Source organism: Martes martes (assembly GCF_963455335.1).
Source record: "Martes martes genome assembly, chromosome: 11".
NCBI classification, from domain to species: Eukaryota; Metazoa; Chordata; class Mammalia; order Carnivora; family Mustelidae; genus Martes; species Martes martes.
In genome coordinates this window covers 22,317,068-22,344,024 of record NC_137899.1, presented here as the reverse complement: position 1 = coordinate 22,344,024, position 26,957 = coordinate 22,317,068, and the positions used below count along the sequence as shown (strand labels likewise).

The 26,957-nt window shown below is 39.4% G+C and overlaps 1 protein-coding gene across 3 annotated transcripts in view; it reads left to right on the top strand.

Annotated features, from left to right (window-relative positions):
- The first annotated feature begins 9,106 nt into the window (after positions 1-9,106).
- Positions 9,107-26,957, top strand: part of KMT2E (lysine methyltransferase 2E (inactive)) — a 98,176-nt gene continuing 80,325 nt past the window's right edge. Inside the window, exons 1-2 of one of the 3 annotated variants that reach the window (XM_080817902.1) lie at positions 9,142-9,279; positions 9,340-9,472. The gene's annotated coding sequence lies outside the window, so the exon portion shown is untranslated. Of the gene's footprint in view, positions 9,473-26,957 lie in introns of all 3 variants that reach the window. The other 2 variants (XM_080817901.1, XM_080817900.1) reach the window with 2 other exon arrangements.

Genomic DNA, 26,957 nt, shown 5'->3' with positions numbered 1-26,957 from the left:
CCCTATGCTATTTTATTTTCTATAGAAGGAAGAAACCTAAAGGAGGTGATGAATAGTGAAAACCTTGTTTGTTTTATTTTTAAGATTTTATTTATTTATTTGACAGAGAGAGAGGAAACACAAATAGGGGAGGAATAGAGGGAGAAGCATGCTTCCTGCTGAGCAGGGAACATGATGCAGGGCTCCATCCCAGGACTCTGGGATCATGACCTGAGTGAAAGGCAGATGCTTAATGACTGAGCCACCCAGGTACCCCAAAACCTCATGTTTAAAAACGAACTAAAATCCTAACCTAAGACAACTTGGCTGAAAAAAATCTCCAGTTATTAGAGAGTCATTTAAAAAAATTTTAAGGGTACTTTAAAATGCTATCATTTCTGCACATTACAGAATAATCCAACAGTAAAAGGTATCCTTAGGATAGTTATGAACAAAATATTATTTTTACTATGACTAACAAGACTTGGGTAACTAAGTATGTACTGGTATAGAATTTATTTTTATTTATTCATTTTATTAAAAAAAACGAGTATAGTTGACATATGTTACATTAGTTTTCTCTATACAAGGATTTGACTAGTTTATTATACATTAAGCTATGCTCTCAAGCGTAGCCTACTGTCACCATACAATACTATCACAGTATCACTGACTACTTTCCTTATGCTGTGCATTCGTTTCCTGTGACGACTTCTATTCCATATAATTTAGCCATCCCAAAAAAAAAAAAAAGAAATCTGTCCCTTTAGATCTAAAATGTGAACATGTCCACTTTCTTGTTAGATCTATTAAGACTGAACACTCTCAGCTTTAACACTCATCTTCTAAAACTACCAAATTTAAAACAATTATTTTTCTTCAAAGTCAGTTCTTTTTTCACTCCAAATCCAGGCGACATGCATGGGTGTTCTTCTAATGTCGTATTTCTCATATTACTCCCACTCTCACTCAGACTCCTCATCTACATTAAGGGCTCTTAAGTATCAGTCCCTTCCCGCAAAGCTAAAGGGTAGGTAAGATGTAAAGATTTAAAACAAGTCCTAATACACTTCACTGTCCCTTCTCTCCACTTAAAACTAAGTCTTCATTCAGACGGTGTAACTCAGACAAAGAATATAAACTTTAGCTAGGTCAGAGTGATGCTGAAATCACCTATGCCAACTTCAGGTAAGTAGCAGCACTTAACAGAGATAAAGTATACAGTAGTATCAAATATGTTTCTGGGCACTCAGCATTCCTTTTGGGGGGTGCGGGGATTCACTAGCAGTTAAGATTTTGAGTGCTTACGTTATGACTTTCCAACAACTTCTCTCCACTCTTGCTATACTAGTATGAGTGACCGAATACAGCTTACCTTGCTAATTTAAAAAACTCCTGTTATTAATTCCATCTGTTATAGCCTCACTTATTAACCAGTGATCTTTCCTTTCTTTAATGTTAACTGTTAGCAACAAGCCAACCTATACAAAGAGAGACGGAAGTGGCATTACCTCTGAGCTAAATTAAAAAAGGCAGGATTAAAAATTGGGAAAAACTAGCAAGTAAACATTTAGATACAAATGCTTCGAAAGTTCTAATTACCAAGTAGTTTATCTTGCCAACCTAACTGAAAATGTAAGGGCTGGGAATTATGTTTTCTGTGTCTTAAATATGGTAGGAATGCCAATTACTGTATTCAAATTAGTTGGAGTTTCAATCTGTCCCAGGAACAAAGCAATCAGAGGGGAAAAACCAGATCACAGTTTTAAATTTGAGACACAAATATTAATATACTTTGGCAGGAGCACTTTTTTTTAAAAAAAGATTTTATGTATTTATTTGACAGAGATCACAAGTAGGCAGAGAGGCAGACAGAAAGAGAGGAGGAAGCAGGCTCCCCTCTGAGCAGAGAGCCCGATGCGATGCGGGGTGATGCGGGGCTCGATCCCAGGACGCAGGGATCATGACCTGAGCCGAAGGCAGAGGCTTTAACCCACTGAGCCACCCAGGTGCCCCAGGAGGAGCACTTTTAAAAATACTTTTGAGGGTAAGGAATATTAAAGCGATATAATCGCTTAGAATAAGCTTCTATATAATTTAACTTGATTTAAGTTTTAGTTGTATGAAATATCATTTACTCTAGGTCGATAACCAATCTATTAGGACCAGTACTGTTTAAGAAATAGTTGTTCAGTGAAGGTATATTCTGTACCTCAAAAAGACAAAGCTGACCATACTGCTGTTTTGTGGTATGCTTACAACAAAGGAACAAACAAACAAAAAACCCAAATCCAATTTTCTTTTATAATACAAAGACAAGATAAACTCTGCATACTTCAATGCTTATGGCAAACAGAGGCAGCGATTGGAAAAGGCCATAAAATACTTTTAAAAAAACAAAACACAATCACAAACTCTAAATAGGACAAGCAGAGCTGGGAAACTAGGTCCATTCAGAAATTTTGTTCTGTAAATTACCACTCATTGTGAGTAAAAGGACCTCCAATAGATTTCTCAGCTCTTCACTGGCTCCATTTTTACATCTGATACTAAAGTTTATAGTTCACACTGAATGTTAAAGAGCCCATTTTCTACATCTACTGTTAAATCATTCCAGAGAACACTACAGTAGGCTCTGTAAGATTTTGCTAGCTTCCTGTTTGTTTCATTCAGGTGGAAGGAGAAAACTATTAGTTTCTGTATTTTCCAGGTCAAACTCTGTACTTAAAAGATGTTTCAGGGCGCCTGGGTGGCTCAGGTCATGATCCCAGGGAAATGGGATCGAGCCCCGCATCGGGCTCTCTGCTCAGCCAGGGAGCCTGCTTCCTCCTCTCTCTCTGCCTGCCTCTCTGCCTACTTGTGATCTGTCAAATAAATAAATAAAATCTTAAAAAATAAATAAATAAATGTTTCAAACTTGAACAGTTAGCAGGGAGACTACTGGCCTGATCTTTTTTTTTAAAAGATTTTATTTATTTGAAGAGGCCCCAGCCAAAGGCAGACAGAGCCACCCAGGCGCTCTAATATTTTTTCGTTTTTTTTTTTTTTAAGATTTATTTATTTGGCGGTGGGGGGGGGGGGGACAGGGGTCCATCTCATGACCTGAGCTGAACCCAAGAATCCATGCTCAATGATACTCATCACACTAAGCCACCCAGGGACCCCTAAGCCTGATCTTTTTGAATACCAGAAGGCAGTTAACTTCAAAATGTTTTTTTAATACTCTGGAATAAACCTATCTTTTTCTTAAGAAAACCAATCAAGGAGCGCGTGGGTGGCTCAGAGGGTTAAAGCCTCTGCCTTCGGTTCAGGTCATGATCCCAGGGTCCTGGGATCGAGTACCGCATTGGGCTCTCTGCTCAGCAGGGAGTCTGCTTTTCTCTCTCTCTCTGCCTGCCTCTCTGACTACTTGTGATCTCTGTCAAATAAATAAAATCTTAAAAAAAAAAAGAAGACCAATCAAGTTGACTCAAGGTATCCACAACCCTGAAAAGTTTTTTTGAGAACTATTTGCAAACACAAATTTCAGGTTTAGTGTTAACATAAATAACACCTTGCCCAGAAAGAAAGAGGTAGCATTAAATCAATTTTTCAGGAAGTTAAACTAATCAGGTGGCATGTTCAACCATAACATTTTAAGGTATATTTAAAGGTTTAAGTTAAATCCTCAGACATAAATCTTTTTGTTCTACACTTAGACAACACAAAAGTCAGGGCTTGGAGTGGGGCAGAGGAAAATTCCATATAAAAACAAAATCCTGGGGCGCCTGGGTGGCTCAGTCATTGGGTGTCTGCCTTCGGCTCAGGTCATGATCCCAGGGTCTTGGGATCAAGCCCCACATTGGGCTCCCTGCTGGGTGGGAAGCCTGCTTCTCCCTCTCCCACTCTCCCTGCTTGTGTTCCCTCTATCCCTATGTCTTTCTCTGTCAAATAAATAAATAAAATCTTAAAAAAAAAAAAAATCCAGGGGGGGTGCCTGGGTGGCTCAGTGGGTTAACCCTCTGCCTTCTGCTCAGGTCGTGATCCCAGGGTCCTGGGATCGAGCCCCACTCGGGCTCTCTGCTCAGCAGGGAGCCTGCTTTCCTTCTTCTCTCTGCCTGCCTCTTTGCCTACTTGTTATTTGTCAAATAAATAAAAATCTTAAAAAAAATTGTATAAAACAAAACAACAAAATCCAGTGAAAACCCATATAATTCAGAATATTTTCTTACTTTGAACTTGAGCTTCAAAAGATAGACAATCACTATTCAAAAATACCCTAAAAGCTTTAACAGCAGACAAAAGGGTCACCAATGTTTATAAAGCTCAAATCTGACTCTTAGAATTCTTACTGAGGAGCTTCATTTAACATGCAATTTTAATAAACCCTATTATTGGAATGCCAATCTCATGATACATAAAATACATGTAGGTACCAGAGGCTGTCACATGGACACTTATAAATGACAGCAAGAAAAATGCTAAAAACTAAACTCATGGGGCGCCTGAGTGGCTCAGTGGGTTAAAGCCTCTGCCTTCGGCTCAGGTCATGATCCCAGGGTCCTGGGATCGAGCCCCGAATCCAGATCTCTGCTCAGCGGGGAGCCTGCTTCCTCCTCTGTCTCTCTGCCTGCTTCTCTGTCTATTGTGATCTCTGTCAAATAAATAAATCAATTAAAAAAAACAAAAAACAAAAAACTAAACTCATGGGGGTCCTCTGCTATCAGAGCAAGCAGTACTAAATACTTTGATAAGGTGAAACACATCAAGGAATTAAAAACCCAAATAATAACTGGTGTTTATATACTGAAGTTAAAATGTCCTCTAGATTTGAGAAAGACGATGTTGAAAAATACGGTCAGTTTTTTTCTTCCCATCTTTCTGCAGTCAGAAATATCCCACCAGCAGCGCTGTCCCCCCTTTTACCTAAGTCAAAGGGGGAGGTAACCTTGCCTATGAGTCTCCTAATCCCTCCCTTCCTCATCAAACCCTGGTAGTCAAGTGTGCTTTTGGAAAAGTGTGAAAGCTAGGTTTTACATTTTGCACTACAGTTTATTAGTAGAGTGTTATCTTAAAAAAAAAAATAACGCCCCCCCACCCCCCACTGGTATACCTGAATGCCAAACAAGTGTCAAGCATTGGGCTGCATCACTATTTAAAGAACAGTTCATATGACTTGGGAGCTAAAATACGAAGTTTCAGAAGGCAAAGTCTCAAGTTACCCAGGAGTGGGAAGTACTTTGGGTGGAATGGACAAAGACACAAACGTATGAAACAGCACTCCAGGTGTATTTTATCCACTAGGGGATGTCTGCCACCTGAAGCCAGTTACAAAACTTCCAATTATATAACATGATAATTTGAATCAAAATGTAAGAAGGCTGGGGTATGGTTTACTCAAATAATTAAAGAGAATGAGAAGCAAAAATATTTTGAGGGAATGGGTGAACAAAGTTCTTTGGAATCTAGTACCAAGCTCAGTATTTTTTCAGGAGTTTAGGAAGACTGTGCCCCCCCCCTTTGTATACCTTAACATTGCATTTACAGCTTGAGATAAAAATTTAGGCTTTACCGGAGTCATAGACACAAATGAAATTGCCCAGAGAGAACATATAACACAAGGAGGTAGTCCAAAAAATAATTCCAAGTAGTATTTAAAACACCACAGGAACGTGGCAAAAAAACCCCTAGAGCTCAAGATGTGGCAATTGGGAATAATGTAGACATACTGATGAAAAAGACAAAAACATGGGGCACCTGGGTGGCTCAGAGGGTTGAGACTCTGCCTTTGGCTCAGGTCATGATCTCAGGGTCCTGGGATCCGGCCCCACATCCGGCTCTCTGCTCAGCAGGGAGCCTGCTTCCGCCCCCCCCCCGCCCGCCTCTCTGCCTACTTGTGATCTCCCTCTGTTAAAAAAAAAAAAAGTAAAATCTTAAAAAAGAAAAGAAAAAACAAGGATGTTTCTGTTAGCTTAAAAAATGGCCTCTCTTCCTTATTAAGGCAGAGTGAAGCTAGGAAGACTGAAAATTACCTTAAAAACCTGACTTCAGGGGCGCCTGGGTGGCTCAGTGGATTAAAGCCTCTGCCTTCGGCTCAGGTCATGATCCCAGAGTCCTGGGATCTTGCCCCACATCGGGCTCTCTGCTCATCGGCGAGCTTGCTTCCACCCTCTCACTCCGCCTGCCTCTCTGCCTACTTGTGATCTGTCTGTCAAATAAATAAATAGAATCTTCAAAAAAAAAAAAACAACAAAACACCTGACTTTGTATTTGGTCCCTTTTTCCTGAGCCAAAATAAAAGTTGCTATGACAGTTTAGGGAGACACAATTTATACATGACAAATCCTCCAAGTTATTCAAAAGCTCTTATATGCAAAGTGCCCATTTTCTATTCACAATGGTTGAACACGAAAAACTCTGAACTCTAAAATCTTCGTACTACTTAATATCTACACTTTAATTACAGGCTTTTCAGTTTATTCATACTGTTACTTCAATGAAAAAGCCACAAAAACTAGCAAGGGTTTAAGTATAAACAAAATCTTTTCACACTACCAAGTCTACAACACTATAGGAAATAACATAACCTTGACCTGAGTTAAACCCATCTTTTCAGGTCTAGCAAACATTTCCTCCTAGCACAAGATGTGTCCTGTCAAAAAGCAAGCCAGGTTTCGGTGCAAGTATCTTTGTTGTGTGTAACTCCCTACTCTCAACACCACCAGAAGGGAGAAGCTTTTTCAATTTTCACCAGTTTAGTTAAATGGCTACTATGCTTGTCTGGCCAAGTGGGGAATAATAAAAAACAAAACTAGTATTTCTTACTGAACCTACCAATATAGGCTACTTAATAACTTTTGAACTAAAGACCTTCAACTAACAAAGTTTCGAAAACTGTAACTAAAGTCCCACACTTCCTACAGAAGTGGTTTAGAGAGGTAGGCTTCATAATGGTGCAGGAATCTTAATGAGTAACATTTACCAAAAGTGATTTCATCTTTTATTTTTAAAAACCATAGATAAGAGGGCAACAGAAAGACAAAAGGTATTGAAACATCCTTATTTCATATAGATTACAACAGTAGCAGCTTTTATTCTGTTATTACTAATCACTACTAAATTTGAAAAGCGTTATCCACTAAAATGACACATTCTTTTAGAATATACAGATAGGGAGAATATGAGAAGTACACAGGAAGGAACAGAAAGCCTGAAAACGATCCTCAAAATTCAAATGGTAACTTTTAGGAAATTTTAAGTGTTCCTGGGTGTTACTTACACCTTTTACACTTGCTTCCAAATAATAGGAAATATTTTTCTACTGGGATCTGAGAAACCTAACGCTTTCTCAAAAAATAACATAACTTCTTGACGTTGTGGCCCAGCTAGTCTTTTTTACTCAGTTCAGCGGCCCTCAGGGACTCGCAGTTGATTGCGACTCCCACACTAGGAACCTGTCACCTTACGTAAGAACTTTGCAAGGAGAAAGGTAGGTAAGAAAATAGGGCACCAAACCTCCACCACCAACAGCCGTCACACCCCATAAGGAGTGTCACTCCAGGGGCTTTCCCCCGGGAGCCGCAACTGTAAGCTATATGGGGGAGGGGAATCGCTCTCAAACACTCATCTCTTCCTCTTCAGGCCGCCAACGCCGACCGCACCACAGTCTCCTCCGCCCAAGCCCTTTCCCCTCCCCCGCCCCAGCCTGGGTCGGAGCCAAACCCCACAGGAATGCAGCCCGGTCACATGCGCTGCGGCGGCGGTGGACGTGCCTCTCCCCCCGCGCCCCAAGGAGACCCAGCGCCATCTTGCCCTGACGCAGTTACAAAAGTCACGGGAGGAATTTCGTCTCCTCGTCCGCGCCAGCGCCCCAAAGTTTCGCAGAGGCCGAGCCGGGGCCCTCACCTCGCGCAGGGACAGGAGAAAATACTCAGGGAAGAGCCTTGAGATTCTCTTCGCCACTGCATGGGTTCCATATCAGCCGCGGCAGCAACGATCACCATCGTCACTTCTCCCTCTCTGCCTTTGCAACAGCCTCCCCCGACGGCTCTGGCCCCACCCGCTGCTGCAGCATGAGGTCATCGATAGCCAATCACGACGCGCCCGACAGAACACATCAGGCATTGATTGGCTGCACGGACCGCCTCTGCCTCTCCCCACTTCGCTTACCAAGCGCTCCCGGTCTCTGTGGAGCGAGAAGACGGAAACCGCCATTTCGGGGGAAAGACCCCGAGAACAAAAACAAGAATCACCGTGTTATTTTAGTGGGGAAACCCTTGTTTTATTCTTTGGCTTCCCCCTTTTTTCTTCGAGATAACCGTCTCTCTGTCCCTCCCTTGTTTAATCACCACCACATAAAGGAACTCCCGCTCCCCACCCCGCACACTGTCCCACCGGCGGGGAAATCCTTCCCCTGGGCCAAAAGAAGTAGGAGGCAGCGACGGCAACTGCACCGACGGCAACGGCAGCTTTTTACCCCGATACACGGTGGCAGGAAAGCGGCGCTGACGGTGGCTGTACTTTTCCTGCTGCTTCTCCCCCCGAACTCTTCCGTTTCTCGCTCCTCCATCGAGACGGCGCTGGACGCCCCAGCTCCGCTTTTATCCGGTGCCCGGAGTCTGCGCACTGGAGCCTCCACAGCCCCTAGTGGGCGTCGAGTGACACCCCAACCGAGTTCACCTAGCGCTGGAGGCCAGACTGGGGAGGGGGAGGGGAATACTGAGACTGAGATGGTTTGGGGAGTGGGAGAAAATTCATCGCTTTAGGAAGGGGAGGGAGGGGTTGATCCCAGGGCCTACAGTCCTCATCCTTCCACCCAGCAATGGCGTGCCCAACGTCGCCGATATCCAGACTTGAGGGCTGCTCAAGGAAAAGGGGTAAAGAACCAATCCCACCAAATACCGAAACTTCCCAAACCTTCTGTGAATTGTTGAATGCATCTGTTGTGAAAAAGACGGAGGTTCTGCCCACCTCTCTGCCTCCAGTTGGCTATCTTCAAGCCTCTGTGGAAGAGGCAACGGCGGGCGGCAGCCCACAACCAAAATGGCGGCGGGCAGCTTCGTCCCCTCCCCCTCTGCCCCTGCGGAGCGGGGCGGGCGGGCCCCGTGCACTTGCCGCCGCCGCCGCGGCCGCCGCCGCCGCCGCCGCCGCCGCGGCCGCCGCCGCCGTCGCCGCCATTTTCCCAGAGCGAGAGGCAGTGACACTGAGCGGGCGCAGGGGGCCGAGTCGGAGACCGTGCCTGAGTTCGGGAGCGGCAACGGAGGGGGCATAGACACTCTGAGCAGCCTTGCCGTCGCCTCTGCGTTCCTGTTGACTGTCTGGGTGCCCCCTCCCCTACTCTTTCATCGCTGGTGAAGAGGCTGCGCGCTGCTGTTTGGGGAGGGGGTGTGTGGAGCCGGGTCCCGTGTCCGCAGTGGCTGCTGTCGGGGGGTCGTCTGTTCGAGGAGGTGTGGAGAGACTCCCTGGGGGTCGAGCAGATAACGGGGTTCGGGTGTCTGGTGTGTGAACATCACAGGTCAGTGCCTGTCGTCTCCTTGGGAGTTCTTGGGGTTTGTGGGGTGGAGGGACGCGTGTTTCAAGGGGGAGGGGGCTTTCTCGTTTTTATCCTTTTGGGAGGGGGGGTTGGGGGGGTCGACGTTGACTCTCAGGTGTCTGGGCTGGAGGAAGACGCAGCTTTTTTGAATAGAATTTATCCTTTCTCTTCCCTGTCCCTAGAAAGAGAGCATTATGGCGGGTTTTAGGATTGGGGAAAGGGGAAACTGGCAGTTAAACCCCCTTGAGAGTGGGAGTTAGGGAGGGGGCGCACTCCTCATTGGCAGCGGGTTAAGGCCGCTTGGGTGAGGAGGGAGGCTTGTGACTGTTAGTAGGGTTTGTGTCGAAGTGGTCCCAGGAGCTGCCAGTCTCCCTTTCCTCGACCGCATCTTGTTCAGGTGCTGAAAAACCGTATAGGCCCCATTTTCTTCTTCTTCCATTAATTGCCTGGTATTCTCTGGTGCAATTACCTGGTAAATACGAAGGGGGTTAAGAGGACGTTCTGGGTCTCTATCTTCCTTTGTGGGGGAACGAGACAGCTCCTCATCCTCTCCGGGAGAGGGTAAACCCGCCCCTGAGGTGGTCACCCCAGTACCCAGCCTTCTCAGTCTCCTCCCCCACTCCTCTTGCATTATCGCGGTCCTTTACTGTACCGCAGGCTTAGAATCCACAATATGGCACATTTCAGAAAAGCTTATTTTGACCAAAGGGATTGGCACAAACACTGTGGCAGCAGATAGAGAAGAGAAACAAACGGTTCACTGTGCTAAACGAGGGAGGGGGAGAGAAAAAACAATCCGGAGTGCTCTCATCCACTGGCCTCAGTTCCGTAGAGATCCGTTCTTGCTAGACTCTTAAGGATGATACAATTTAAAGTCAAAGAGAAATCGCTAGAGTTCGCTTTGGAGTAAGCCCCGGGTTTTGTTTTGGTTTGGTTTGGGTTTTTTTTTTGGTGCCTATTTCCCCTCCTTTTAGAGATGTGAATAACGTAAGGTGTTGGAGTTCTGGAGACCTTGGAGAGAATTAAGTGAGGTGCATTCAACTCTAGGCTGGAGACATCAATACCTAATTGGAAGATAGCCCCGTTTTTTCCTTTATTTTCTGAGATGGGAAGTAAAAAGTGAAATTTCCCTCTTTTGTCCTTTACAGATTCTAAAAATGGCGGCCCCAGGCTGATGTTGTGGTAATCTAATCAGCTCGGGTCCTCCACACCCCATGCAGTGCGTTTGTCTGCAGCATATTACAGGCTTATTATGTTTACATGAAAAGACTGTGCTGCTTTTCTTCCCCAAATAGTTTACAAAAATGTGTTGATTTTACTGCAAATTACAGTGCTGTGTTTTAGTTGATTAATTTTATTGGTTTTTCCTGAGAGGCAAATAAAATGACACCACTTTCGAAAAAAAATTAAAACACTCAGGTAGCCTTAGAAATTCAAGTAGTGAGAGTAGGTACTCTTAAACATTAAAAAAAAAAAATACTTGGGACAGGGAATAGTTTTTTGCTTGGTTTAGTGCAAGTGTTTTTTATTCTCTGTGCTAAAGTAAGTTAAAATGTTTAATAAGTGTGTAAGTGTAACATTTTGTGGGACTACATGTTTTAATTTAAAGTGAAATGTTTCCCATCCACTTCTTGGCCAATTTTGTGAATTTTGGTTTTTGTGCTCTTTCAGATTAATTTTTAGGGAGCTGTACAAACAAGCCTAAACCTGTTACTTCACTGGGTGTGGAGATGCTTGTTCTTCTCATTATTCTATTTTGCATCCATTTTTCTCACGTATTTTAGCATTCCTTAAGAATTTTCCAAGTTATCTGTATATTTCATGAAGTGCAGCTGCACACTTTGCTAGCTTTTAAAATTGTTTTATAGGATACTATCGTAATTATGTAAGTAGAAAAGTAAGGCTTTAGTTCTTGAAGCCACCCCCCCCCCATGCCCATTTACCTATTTTGGGATATGGAACTTAAGTCTGTTTTAATGACTTGAAATAAAAGCCATATCATAGGGTCTTGAATCCATTTTATTCTAATTTCAGAATCTACTAGATTGAGACAGAAAATTAAATGGTGTCATTTACCAGTATTTGAAAAAGTAGGAATGATTAAAATTCACCTCTGTAGTGGGCAGTTGATGTTTTTGGCCTCAACTTAGCAGTGAGTTTTCAGTGGGGCCATTAATGGCGTTTAATGACCAGTCTGATATGGAATAACTGAAAGATGAGTGCCTTTCAATCCAGTAGTTCTTAAAAAGGTTGAGGAGTATACACCCTTTCATGATTCTTTTATTCCACTGTAAATTCTGCTCTGATACTTAAAATGGAACAAGAGAATCATGAAGTTCACATATGAGCTAGTTTACTTTTTGTTCTACAAAATAATCTTAGAAATAACTGGCTTAGAGAGTTTCATCATGGAAGACTGAGCACATAACCTTACTTAGAATCTTTGAAATGTATTGTAAAATGAAATATTAGTGGGTAGTAGGAGTTTGTGTAGGGATTTCTGGTCAATACTCATTTTTATTATGCTCTGGGTGATCATGTAAGTCTAGATCGTAACTTCAATGTAAAGATTGTGCGTTTGTTTTATAGACTGTGTGGTTAAGATCTGTGGTTCAGAAGGTTGGTACTTTAACTTACTATTTAATGTAGGAAATCACTATACTCTTAGGGAAATTTGGTTTACGTAGCAATGGGAGGGAACACTGTCTACACCCATTGTTTTTTCTTGATAGTGACCTTGATCGGGTCTAGACACAGAGCATTTGGACTTACTTGGCTTCAGATAAACAATACCAAGTTAGAAATTATGAGAAAAGCTGCCTTCACGCTATTAGCTTTCCTCATACTGGGCTGCTCCATTGCCTTAGGTTTTTTTTTTTTTTGCTTGTTTTGATATTTGTTTGAGGTATATTATACTTTATTTTAAATGGTTAATTTATAAATAACATGGTTACAAATCTTTGGCTTTTGTTAATGTATACCCCATTGACTGTTTTAAACTAGAATTGTAGAGGCAAATTTATTAAAAGGTTAGGCATGTTTTTTTATTCTTGGTGAGTTTTGGTACAGTACAGAGTTCTGGTGGTGGGAGACTATTCAAATGGTCTTTTGTTCTTAGGGTAGCTGAGTTTTGAGGGATTAGGTGTTTATCTGTTTAAGTGGATTTGTGGAAAATTATAACGTAATTGGAGAGCAAATTTTATTTTTAGAGACTATATTTTGATCGTACTTCCCTTTTGTTGTCAGTGTACGTTATAGGATCCCTTTGATCTCAATTTAAGTTTAGAACCTTTACAGGGTTCCTCCATTTCCCTTCAACTCTTTAGATCTTTGATTAACTCTCTCACAATTTTGGCTTGTCTGTCTTAGAGCTTCCAGCCAGAGAATTTTTACCATATACCACAGTAAGCTCTAGGACTTCTTGGATCTAAAATGAGGAAGTGAGGATAAAAGCCAATTAATAATTTAGGAGAAATTCTTCCCTTTAACACACACCTTAGTGGTCTTAGTGAAAGTCTAACTTCTTAAATTGGTTTCTTATTTCTAAGAATAATGTACCCATTTTCATGCATCAAAGCCTTACACCTATAGGGTTTTTTTTTTTAGTGTGTTACATAAATCTAACAGATCCGCTTTTCTGGAAGTTAGTACTGGGACTTAAATGTGTGCTATCATTGAGTGTTTAAAATGGAGAAAACAAAAAAGACTTGGAAGAAGTGTCAAAAGCTGCTAAAGAAATATCAGTGTGGAATTTTTGTAAAAGATACTGTGTTTATTTTTTAAAATATTTTCATAATGTATAATTAGCTTTCATTTCCAAAGGATTGATTCACAGTAGAGAGTAGGTGCTCAATTATTTGTTGCATTTAAAGCTTTCATTTAAGCAGACACATCTCAAATATTCTGGGTGATCAGGGACTGTTCCTTGTGATATGTTAGAATAAATGTTTAATACTTGTATTCAGGGAGAATTTTTAACGTTAGCTATAGAATTATTTTTACTTTATGGTATAATTATTCTTTTGTGTTGACTGGCAAAAAACAAGGATACTATTTTAGATGTTGCTATATAAATGTTAGTTTTTAGGCTGAGTTTAAAATTGGAGTAGCTTATTGTCTCTTTTTTACTGTCTTTTGTAATGTACAAGTGTTGGGAAGAGCCTTTTTTTTAATGTCAAACGGATAATATGTGTTACTTAAAATTTTATTTAGTATGGAAGAGGAATATTTATGGTTGAAAATAGTTTTTTAGCGCACCAAATTTGAAGTAACAGTATTTAACTAAAAATCTTGCTATTGCAATTAAATTAATTCCTACCTAAAGAGAGAGGTAGGAATTAACCAAAAGAATTTTTTTTGTTAATTGTGAGCACTCATGCTAAGTGCTACATTAAAAATCAGATGGTGACTAAAGCTAATTTAATTAGATGTTATTTGTATCTTTAAGAATATAAGAAGTTTTTATTAACCATTAGTAACTAGGATGCTTTTTTACTTAAGTCAGAGTGAAGAAAATAGTTGGGTCTTGCATTTCACTTGATAAATATTTTCCGTTAATATGAAATTGGTTCTTTCTTCCCTATAGACAGCTCATAAATAAAATTCTATTTTTAGGTAGTTTACGAAAGCCATTTTTGTATTGTTAGGTGAATTTTCCAGCTTAGTGGAAAATCTGATTTGATTATTTATAAGAACTATTTAAGTTGTTTGGGATCTTGGACTTTTCAGTGCAACAGCTCAGTCAATTTTTTTGATGTGTTGAGTTATGATGCCATCAAAACAAGATATTATGGCTTTCCATGCATAAGTAATCTATAATATAGTAATTCATTGAGTAAATAATCGATTACTTGTCCATTATTTCTAGTTAAAATATTTATTTTTGCGTTTTAAAGTTGTCCTAAGTGTGAAATCTGGGTTTAATTAAGACAGGACCTGAGAAAATTATTTGTGCAACTTTCTTTATTTGAGTTGTACAGTTGGAGAAGAGATAATTTTCTAACAACTCTTAGATGTTTGCTTAATTTAGAGTTAATCTGAAGGAATAGACATCTTCATCCTGAAGTTTATAATTGAGAAAGAACATTGAGTAATCACACCTGTGTTATAGCTAACTTTGTTACGGCATTTAAGGTCTGAGCCTATGGCAATAAAGTTAATAACTAATGGAACAGTGGTATTGAGATAGTTTTGGTTTGTGGTATTCATAAGATAATTTTAAATTTCAATTTCACAGAATTAGGTTAGCTAACATTTGATCTATGACCAGAAAAATATTTTTTTTTAAATTTTATTTATTTGACAGAGAGAGAGATCACAAGTTGGCAGAGCAGCAAGCAGAGAGAGAGGGGGAAGCAGGCGCCTTGCTGAGCAGAGAGCCCCATGCAGGGCTCGATCCCAGGACCCTGAGAACATGACCTGAGCCAAAGGCAGTCTTAACCCACTTAGCCAGCCAAGCGCTCCTAAGACCAGAAAAATTTTCAATGTTTAAATCTATTTTGACTTTTGTTTTCAAAAGGTATTTATAACATAATTTTTACTTAAAAGACTAACTGAAAAAAATTCCTCTTGTTTTTGTATGTTGTTTGAAGAAAGACAGGTTTCAGGAATTTGAAAACCCATTTTCTCTTTAATGATATGGCAAAAGATGGGAAGATTCTTACGTGACTGAAAGGTTGAGAGTGCTTCATTAGCTATAAATTGGTGGGGTTCTGGGGTTGGTCTGATACATAGTAGCTCTTCTTGAGAAAGTAAGATTGTTCCTTTTGAATTATTTCCTTTTCTGCTGCTTCTCTTTAAATGAAGCTGCATAATTGGCTGAATTGACACAGCCCTGTTACATCTTACCATTAAGCCCCCAGCAAAACCATATTTTTCAAGCACAGACAAAAGATTATTTTAACTAGCTACTGTTTTCCCTTGCACTGTTTATTTCTACTTCTCAAAAGCCTGCTGTTTTAGAGTTTGTTTGGATGCAAGGTACAGAAATCAGCTCCAGCTAGCTTAATAAAAAATTTGTTACAAAACTGTAGGGAAATCTTAGAGAACTTTTTTGAAGAAAGTACAGTTAGACCTCACAGGAATTGGCAAGGTGTCAGTGAGCCACTGTTCTCCATCTTGATCCCTTTAATTAGCTGTGACTGGTTAAGGAGATGGTGGTAGAATGGGTATTTATGGTGTGGGGGAGTTTGCTTGGGTGGAGAGCAAGAGAAGGACACTTAATTCATCGTAAAACAATTGCTTTTTTTCCCGGGATGTTCATGTGTACTTGGGAGGGCCTCTGAAACTAAATAGTGTCAAATGGATGATTCCATTTTTTAATTTTAAAAAATACAAATATTATATATAATTATATACACATATGCTGAGGAATACTGCCAAAACACCAAGATTTTTTCTGTTTTTGTTTTTTTGTTTTTAAATAATTTCAGGCTTACAGAAGTTAGATGAGTAGTACAAAACATCCCTTAAGCCCTTTACTCAAATCCCCTCATTTTTAACATTTTGTCATATTTACTTTATTATTTTCTCTGTTGATGTGAAAAGAAATTCTTAACTATTTGAGAGTAGATTGCATATATGATGCCATCTTAGAGTTAAGTATGCATTTCCTAAGATCAAGTGTCTTAAGTAAGCAGAGTGGTTAAATTTAGGAAATTTAGCATTGATGTAATACTTTTCATCTAGACTGTTGTCCATATTCCATTTTCATTGTTTCCCAGTTATGTCCTTTATTAGCACTTCTTTTCTGGTTCGGTTGCCGATTCAGTATCACAGATCACGTTTAGTTCTCAGGTGTCTTAGTCTTTCATGATATTGGCAGGCTAGTCATTAAAGCAGTGTCCCTCAGTTGGGTTTACCTAAGGTTTCTTCATGATTAGATTCAGATTTTGCATTTTTTTCTGGAGTACTAGGTAAGCAATATATGGGGTTTTTGTTTAATCATCTGGATGCACTTAATATTTGTTTGCCCCTTATCAGTAGTTCATTTTAATTGGTTGGTTAGGGCATGGTGTAGTTTCTCTATTGTATAGTTACTGTTTCTCTTTTTGCCATTATTAAGTAATTTGTGGGAAGGTATTTTGAGGTTGTGTAAATACTCTGTTCCCTGTCAGACTTTCCTAGATTCAGTGTCTATTGGTGATTCTTGCCAGAATAAGTTTTTACCATGTGGCTGCAAACACACCAAAGTTTTTAGCAGTGATTTGTGTCTGGGTAATTGGAATTGTGGGAGTTTTCTTTTTTCTTCTGGTCTTTCTGTGAGACAGATGAATCGTTTTTTGAAATTACACAGATTAAAATCCAATTTAAGGAAGGAAAGTGTAGATAATTTGGATAGTGTCCGATAGTGTCGTTTTCTACACAAATGGGATTTGAAATAGCTTACTGGATGCTGTCCTAATTTGAAATTCAAAATACAGAAGACAAGTACATAGGTTGTTAAATTATTTTTTTAATTATAGTATTCTAATTACTCATTTAGTTTTTAGAATTATTGCTAAATGAGCCTTGAGTTAGAATTGTTTAAGTTTATAATTTGCTGCTTATGCTTGCATTTTGATATCTGAGACAATGCTGAAAATATATATATACATACATATTTTTTTTTAATTTTATTTATTTGACAGAGACACGGCGAGAGAGGGAACACAAATGGGGTGGTGGGGGGAGGGAGAAGCAGGCTTCCCGTTGAACAGGGAGCCCGATGTGGGGCTCGATGTGGGGCTCGATCCTAGGACCCTAGGATCATGACCTGAGCCAAAGGTAGATGCTTAACAACTGAGCCACCCAGGTGCCCCTGAAAATATGTATTTTAATTATGGTGTTATTCCCCTTTTTCCATTAAAAAAAAATCTTTGAAGTAATTCTTTTGAAATTTTTTTTCTGAAATTATTGAGATAAGTTTTTTTTTTTAACATATATGCAAGTTTGCTTTTTTTTTTTTTAAGATTCTTTTTATTTATTTGACAGACACAGATCACAAGTAGGCAGAGAGGCAGGCAGAGAGAGAGGAAGGGAAGCAGGCTCCCTGAACAGAGAGCCCAACGCGGGACTCTATCCCAAGACCTTGGGATCATGACCTGAGCCGAAGGCAGAGGCTTTAACCCACTGAGCCACCCAGGTGCCCAAGTTTGCTCTTTTACTTTTTATTTTATTTTATTATTTTTTAAATATTTTATTTATTTGACAGAGAGAGATCACAAGTAGGCAGAGAGGCAGGCAGAGTGAGAGGGGGGAGGCAGGCTCGCTGCTGAGCAGAGAGCCTGATGTGGGGCTCTATCCCAGGACCCCAGGATCATGACCTGAGCCGAAGGCAGAGGCTTTAAGCCACTGAGCCACCCAGGCGCCCCAAGTTTGCTCTTGTAAAAAGGGTTGGTGAGATGGTACATTTAATACAGCAGAGCATCAAACATCTATAACTCTTAGAACAAAGTGCTGTATGATTTTTGGAACAAATGCAGTACTCATTGTGGAAAAGTTCATTAGAACAAGAAAAGAATAAACAGGGAAAATACTTATTCAGACTTTAATTACATTATAATGATACTCTTATCAATTTGGCATATTTCTTCTTAGTGATAACAAAATATTGGTAGTGAAATTGGGTGGTAATTTGAATATTTTATTGGTTTAAGCCCTGGGTAACATACTGAATGAAAATTACTAATTTCTTTGGAAATTTTCAGAGAAAATTGGGAGAAGAAAATTTTGAGACTTGTGGATACTTACAGAGTGGAGATTACATTCTCTAAAATTTGAAATATCCTTCTGATAAATTTAAGAACATATTTCAAAATAGGATTAATGAGATGATACACTTGAATCAGCATTTTGTAGGGGCTTAATTAATTTAAAACTCATTTTAATCAACTGTATCTGTGTCTTAAGAGGATGAAAGTTCAGTTTGTAGCACTACTAAATCATATTCCATTGTCTTAAAAAAGTACAGGGTGAGAGGTGCAAAACAAATCTCATGATGAACTGAGGATTTTCTTTTAGGCCACAGCCCCCATGCTGGTTATGTAAAGTAGAATCTTATTGACTGAAGCTAAGAAACTAGAGTTAGAATTGATTTCTGAGATCTTTTATTTAAATATTTTTCATTGTGGTACAGGGACCACATGTATTATTTACGTGGTGCTCACTAAAGCAAATATTCTTGGGCCCCATTCCAGACCTACTTAATCACATCTAGTGGAGTCTTGAATTTGCATTTTAGTTGCTAGTCTCAGCTAGTTTTTACAGTGTTCTAGCTCTTCCCTTTTATTTTGCAAGTAGAACAGAAACCAGGGAGGTTAAATGATTTTCCTTAGCTCATATAGTTAGATAGTGGTTGATCAGGGATTAAAATTTAGGTCACAATTCTTGATATTTAAACTTTTCCAGGAAACCATGCTGACTGTCCTCTTGAGAAGCCAGTCCACTATTTTTAGATTATCTGAATGAAGGAATACTAGTCTTTGTGCAGTGTCATGTGACAGACTACGTTTTGTGTTTCTTTACATCCTAATTCAAGATTATCTGTTGGTTTCCAGAACCCACGTGTTATTTGGATGAGTCTCGGATTAGAATTCTAGCAGTACAAGTTGTGATCAAGTTGTGGTGAGCCTTGAATGCCAGGACAGAAGATTATGGACTTTATGGGAGAGCTGCTGCAAAATTTGCTTTGGGGGTGACATACTAGGACTTGATTATCCCCTCTAATTTTTAAGATTATGAAAGCAGTATATATTCATATTATATATGACTCAACAATACTTCTTTAGAGGCAGTATTGCATAGGACTTAAAGTAGAAACTAGAACCATAATGAAACCAGGTTGTATTGCCTTATGATCTTGGGCAAGTTACATATATTTTAGTGCCTTAGTTTCTTGATCTGCAAAATTGAGATAATAATAGAACCTTTTTTTTTTTTTAAGATTTTATTTATTTGTCAGAGAGAGAGAGAGAGCGCGAGCAAGCGCACAGGCAGGGTGGCAGGCAGAGGCAGAGAGAGAAGCAGGCTCCCTGCTGAGAAAGGAGCCCGATGTGGGACTCGATCCCAGAACCCTGGGATCATGACCCGAGCCAAAGGCAGCCGCTTAACCCACTGAGCCACTCAGGCATCCCAATAATAGAACCTATCTTATAGAGTCATTTTGAGAATTCATTGAGTTAATAGGTGTACAATTCTTTCTCTAGCCGTCTGTGTTGTAGCTGTTCCTGGAAAAAAAGTGAGTTTCTCATTCTATCCCCATTGTCTCATGTGCTGTACTGATCACTATTTATAGCTTATATATATACACACACACACACACATATATATACACACACGCATACATATATATACATATACACGTATATATAATTTATTTAATTTTTTTTGTCTATTGTGTTTTTCCCAAAGCCTTTTATATAGATATTGTAGAGGATTCCTTAACTTTCACTTAAAAAATATTAGTGCCAGAGATTCCTGCGTGGCACAGTCAGTTAGGTGTCCACTCTTGATTTCAACTCTAGTCATGATCTCAGGATCCATTTTAAATTAAAAATACAGTGTTTAAGGTATATGTAATTTTTTTTTTTAAGGAAGACATTTCCTTTTTTTTTTTTTTTTAAGATTTTTTTTGTTTATTTTACAGAGATCACAAGCAGGCAGAGAGACAGGCAGAGAGAGAGAGGGAAGCAGGCTCCCTGCTGAGCAGAGAGCCCAATGTGGGGCTTGATCCCAGGACCCTGAGATCATGACCTGAGCTGAAAGCAGAGGCTTAACCCACTGAGCCACCCAGGCACCCTGGTATATATAATTTTTAAATGAATCTCCATATTAACTGATGAACTCACAAATTTCGAGTTCCTGTTTATAAATCCAGATTTTTTTGGGGGGGGTGTATCTTGGATATCTTAAAATGCTCTTTCATGCTGACATCTTGATTTCAGACTTTGGTCTCTAGAATTGTTTATGATCCTGTGCTGCAGGATCCTTAAGAAACGAATACAACCCTCTATTCCAGTTACCTCAGTGAATCCCATTGCTAGACAACACACATGCAGCACACACATATACACACAAATAAAAATAACTAAAATGCTGTTTCAGAATCTGTGATTTGTCCTACGAGGGTTTATAGAATTCTGTCTAAATGAAATGACACATTTCAAATGTCTATGGAATTGAATAGATGCGCTGATCTGTCAAGATCCCGTAACCTTTATTATCTTGTGAGATTTACTTTCTTTTTGTGAGATTTACATTCATTTCTTTAGGACTCTTCTAACTGTTAATATTGTAAACTAGATTCATTTAGTGGCAAATAGTTGAACGCCCTCTAATTGAAAGTGTTATGGTAGCTACTAATTTTGGCTTGCTGACCTTGCACATATTTCCTAAGGGAAGTAACTGATGATTGTGTTGGCTAATAACTCGGATCAGTTTGTGTGGTTGCAAATTTTAGCCTGTAATTTTTTGATACATTGTAACATGGTTGCTGTATGTTAGCAAAACCTATTAATTACACACTAATGTAGTAATTTTTTGATTTTTGAATTCCAAGTAAAAACTGGCAGATCTTAGGGACTTGGTATTGTGCCCGAAGACAAAAGTTCTTTTATTGTGTAGTTACTTTGAGAATATCTTATTTATCATTTAAATTTAATCCAGAATGATAATGGAGATTTAAAAGGAGTCTCCTATGGTATAGCCTTTTATAAAAGGAGTCTCTGCTGGTATAAGCTCTCACTTACAGGGAGTTTAAATTTTATGCCTCTTATATCCTGAGGTAAATGGTTCATTAAGGATTTGGAGAAAAGTATTTCTAGTTCAGCCCCTAACTTCGCACAGCAGTTTTTTCATGTACCAATGACTTCTATAAGGGTGGCCAGTCGGCTCAGTAAATGTTGATTATTTTTTATCTATGTACATACATAATGTTTTCTATTTGTAAAGACACGTCTTTAAAATTAAGTTGGAAAGTAAAAGTGGATGTAGCCTGTCTCATAGCAAATACGCTTGTCAATAATAACACTTTTATCTACCAGGTTCATTCTTGACATTTTATTTTACCCTTTATTGTACAGTTTCTCTGTGATTATATGCCTGTTCAAAACTAGCTACTCTAGGGTGCCATTGGGGTTGGGCCTCTGCCTTCAGGTCAGGCCCTGGCCTCGGGGTCCTGGGACTGAGGCCTGCATTGGGCTCTCTGCTCAGTGGGGAGCCTGCTTCCCCCTCTCTCTCTGCCGGCCTCTCTGCCTACCTGTGATCTCTCTCTCTCTGTCAAATATAAATAAATAAAATCTAAAAAAAAAAAAGAAAAATGACTAGCTACCCTAAAAGCTTGAATAAGACATAATAAGTTAATAAGGTTTGCATTTCTGAGTAATTTTCTTAATGGAGGCTTAGATTTACTAATTCCATAATTCATTCTTGTTAGATGCATAGACATTTTTTCCCTAAGCTTCAACTCTCTAGTTCTTAGGCACTGGTCCTTTTATTTCTGGGTTTTTTATTTTGTTTTTCTATTTATATTAATATATGCAGAGGAAGAAGTTGATCATTGGATACTGTAAGTCTTGGGATTAAAAAGACTGGGGGGGGCACCTGGGTGGCTCAGTGGGTTAAGTCTCTGCCTTCTGCTCAGGTCATGATCTCAGGGTCCTGGGATAGAGCCGTGCATCAGGCTCTGCTCAGCAGGGCGCCTGCTTCCCCCTCTCTCTCTGCCTGTCTCTCTGCCTACTTGTGACCTCTCTCCCTCTGTAAAATAAATAAATAAATAAATCTTAAAAAGAAAAAAAAAGACTGGGGAAAATTTTGTAGAAATAAATGATTTAAACATGGAAAGTATTTTTTCTTATTCATTTTGCTAGTCTCTTGCTGATTTTATAGTTTGTTGATACTTAGAAATTACTCTTTTTTTAGAATTAAGATTTCTATAGCAAATATTTTAAACATGTGGAATTTTAAGATCTTTTCAGATATTTACAATAATAGAGCTGCTGTTTTTCACTAAGTGTCTCCAGTGGTCAACAGTTTTGTGACTGGGGTTGATTAAATTATCATTAAATTGAGTAATGGGAACTTCATGCTTTTATTTCTAAGAGGGAAGGTGCTAAAATTCATACCAACTCTGCAAGGTAGATTTTTTACCCATTTTTCATGAGAGACCTAGAGAGACTCAGAGTTGCATAGTTAAAGAGTGACTGATAAGGGGTCCCTGGGTGGTTAAGCATCGAACTCTTGAGTCCAGCTCATGTCACGATCTCAGGCTCGTGAGATCGAGCCCCTCATCAGGCTCTACACTGGTGTAGAACCTGCTTAAGATTCCTCCCCATTACCCTCCACCTGCTTGCTCACTCCCTCTCTCTCAAAAAAAAAAGAAAAAAAAGGCCACTGATCAAGAATTTGAATTCAGATCATTTGAAAAAATCTCAGCTCTCTATTGATCCTTATAAAGGACTAATTTTTGACTAAGTTATGAGAATACACAAATCATTATCAAAGGCAATTACTTAAAACTACTCTGAGATACCTTTGATTACATTATATTGCCCTAGCTCATCAATAGGGCCTTAAGGGCAACTTAATTTTGTTCAGTGCTCATTCCCAAGCACATAAACCAGTATACAGAACATGTTAACATAAATATGTTAAATGGATAAATTTTAGTTTATTTTATTGCATTTTAAATTAATAGAATAGTTACCCTACTCTGGGGAAGTGCTTAAGAATAAGCAAGATTTTTTCCATTGTTTGGAGACCAGGTATTCAGAAGTCAATGGTGGCAAGCTGGAAGGGTTGTTGATTATTGGAAGTTATTCAGATGGTGAAGATGATGGTGGGAGCCAGTTGGAAACTGAGGAAAAATGAATCTGGAACACTGAAGAGGCACAGAAGGCTTGTTGAGCAAGTATAACAGGAGACTGGAAAAAAGAAGGATTAAAAAGAACTAGGGGAATGGGGTACAAACAAAAAATGGAATGCAAAGTGTGGAAGAGATTCAGTTTGAATGTTTGGTTTTTGCAGTCATGGCAGATGTTTGAATAGATACATACCCTATAGATGGCTAGGAATAGGAAATCAAAGAGAAATGAATGGTGAAATCCAATGTGGATGGAGATTAATAATAGGGAGGATTGAGCCTTGAGAGACTCCACATTTTAAAAAGTAATAAGAGAAAGAAACAATTACAAAAAAAAAAATGTTCCAGAAGGAAATCAATAATGTTCTTCTCTGACAGGTATTTTGCTTTGTTTTGAGATATGTTCCTGTTTATCTAAAAGAAGGAGGAAGGGATTGGATTGAATGTGTTAGGGTGAGGAAAAATACGATTTAATCCAGAATAATTTTAGGTGGTATCTTCACTACCATGACCTGGGCTTTGATAGCTAAAATAGCTAAAAAAGAACTTGATAGCTAAAATAGCATTTTATCAAGTTCTTGGTAAAGGGTGAAGTAGATGATAGAGTTTTGAGAACTAAGCATCTAAGAGCTATTTCAAGTAATGGGTCAAATGTAAGCTAGTGGCTTAAAAAGATACAATAACATTCTTTGGGAAGTTAGGAGATTAGGGTGGAGCAGGTTTTATAGCTGGGATAGTTTTTTGAGGTAGCCTGGCCAAATTTTTGTTTATAGATGAGGAAACAGCCCTCAGGAGGTTGATCTAGAGACCTTAAAGCTAGGTTGGTTTTTTGTTTGTTTTTTTTTTTTTTTTTTAGATTTTATTTATTTGACAGAGATCATAAGTAGGCAGAGGCAGGCAGAGAGAGAGAGAGAGGAGGAAGCAGACTCCCTGCGGAGCAGAGAGCCCAATGTAGGACTTGATCCCAGGACCCTGAGAATATGACCTGAGTCAAAGGCGGAGGCTTAACCTGAGCCACCCAGGTGCTAGTTTTGTAGGAGAAAAATCGAAGTTGGGAAATTGGGAATGCTTCCAAGGAAGTGTAATAAATATTTACATAACTCTTGAATGTTTAATAAGGTTTTTGTTGGTGGGATGGACAAAAATGAAGGACTATTACTGTAGAAAATTTGAAGGGGAATGAGCAAAGTTATGCCAACAGTAGTAAAAAGACTGGCACAGTCAGAGAATTTATGTATTGGAACAGGGTAACCTGATAATGTCAAGATTAGGAACTTAACTGTAATTACTGTGAGCTGCTGTGCTTTTGTGAAGAGGGCAAAATTAGGATACTAGTGCATTTTGAAGTATATCTGTTCAGTGTCTAAGCAATTGTTATAAAGGGCTGGAACAAATGCCTTTTTATTTTTTATTTTATTTTTTTTTAAAGATTTTATTTATTTATTTGACAGAGATCACAAGCAGGCAGAGAGGCAGGCAGAGAGGGAAGCAGGCTCCCTGCTGAGCAGAGAGCCCGATGTGGGGCTGGATCCCAGGACCCTGGGATCATGACCTGAGCCGAAGGCAGAGGCTTTAACCCACTGAGCCACCTAGGCACCCCAACAAATGCCTTTTTAAAAAATAAGACAGCCAGGCCACATCCCAGACCTACTAAATCAGAATCTGTGGGAATGAGGCCTAGGAATCCATCATTTCCAACTCCAGACCCCAGTATATGAAAAGTAGCAATTTGTGGGTTTATGTTTGAGGTTTAAAGGTCAAGTTAGGAAAGGAAAAGGGACCACTTAAAAAATTGCTCTGGCAGCCCAGGTCTGAGATAATAAAATGTAGACCGTAGAACCTGAAAGATTTGTTTAAATCCTATTCATTAGATTTGATACATACTGTTTTTAGTTAGGGAAATAAGAGAGGACTCAAGATCTCTAGTCTGAAAGAAATGATTCAAAATAGTGATTGAAGGTGTACTTAGTTAATCCTGGAGAGGACATTGTTTTACTTGAGACTAGAATGAAGAATGAGAGAATAAAATTATTACCAGCTTTTAATTGTTTCAAGAATTATGCCCTTATGTGGTGGGATACTTATTTAAAGTCTGAAAAAGCAAGAATGAACCAGCCTAACAGTCTGTATAGGTTGACTGAAAGATAAATGCAGAGTTTTTTTGTTGTGTGTGTGTGGTTTTTTTTTTTTTTTAATATAGTAGACTCCAGCACTACTTTTGGAAGCTTATTTTTTCTTTTCTGCTTTGGGCAGGTAGAGTATACCAGTGAAATAAGTTTTTCATGTCATATGTTGAATCAGTAAGTATTTTCTTTTAACCAGTGATTTTTGAGCTATTCTCCAGGAAGCTGTATGCTTTTCATGGAACTTAACTGGTGGGTGGGAGGATGTATAGGCAGGAACATACCCCTGCAACCCTCTTTAGCCACAGACATAGCAAATGTGAGGTACAAATGCCTGTTGTTCACAGTCATTACTGATCATTTGAGGCCTCCTGCTATTGTATCTGGCTGTGGCCTCCTTAACATAGTACTTCAAGTTGACATTAGCAATCGTTGGGGAAAGCATAGGAAATTCAAGCTATTTTTCATTCTGGAGTCAAAATACATGCTTAGATTTCACATGGGGCACCTGGGTGGCTCAGTGGGTTAAGCCTCTGCCTTCGGCTAAGGTCATGATCTCAGGGTCCTGGGATAGAGCCCCACCTTGGGCTCTCTGCTCAGCGGGGAGCCTGCTTCACACCTCCCCGCCCCCCCCCCCCCCCGGCTTGTGATCTCTCTCTCTCTCTCTCTCTGTCAAATAAATAAATAAATAATCTTAAAAAAAATACATGCTTAGATTTCACTGTATAATGTCATTCGTAAAAAAGTTTCTATCAGTACTCAAAAAAAAAAACATTTGAAGGCCACAATTTTAATGTCATTTTAGAAAATTAAGTTTTAAATTTTGAAGTAATGTGGAGTTACATGCGTTTGTAAGAAATAATACAGAGAGGGATCCCTGGGTGGCTCAGTTGGTTAAGTGTCTGCCTTCGGCTCAGGTCATGATCCCTGAGCCTCCCAGGATCAAGCCCTGCATTGGGCTCCCTGCTCAGTGGGGAGTCTGCTTCTCCCTCTCCCTCCTCTGCCTTGTGCTCATGCATGCTCTTCCTCCTTCCCCCCCAACCCACACACATAAATAAATAAAAATCTTAGAAAAAAATACAGAGAAACTATTTTTCCTTTATGCAATTTCCCTCAATGGTAGCATCTTGCAAAACTATGTACAGTGTCACAGCCAGAATATTGATACTGATACAGTCTATTCACTTTGTTCGGATTTCCCCAGTTTCACGTGTGTGTGCATGGGAGTGTGTGTGTGTGTGTTTAGTTCTTGGCATTTTTATCACATGTAGGTTCCTGTATCCACTACCACACTTAAGATACAGAACAGTTCCATCTCTACAAGAATCCTTGGTGTTACCCTCTTACAGCCACACTGATGTGTTCTGTTTCTGTAATTTGTCATTCAAGACTCTTAACGTAAATGGAATTACATGGTATATGATCTTTTTGGGATTGGCTTTTTTATTTCACTCAGCATAATTTCCTTGATAATCATCCAAGTTGCATGTATCAATAGTTCCTTTAT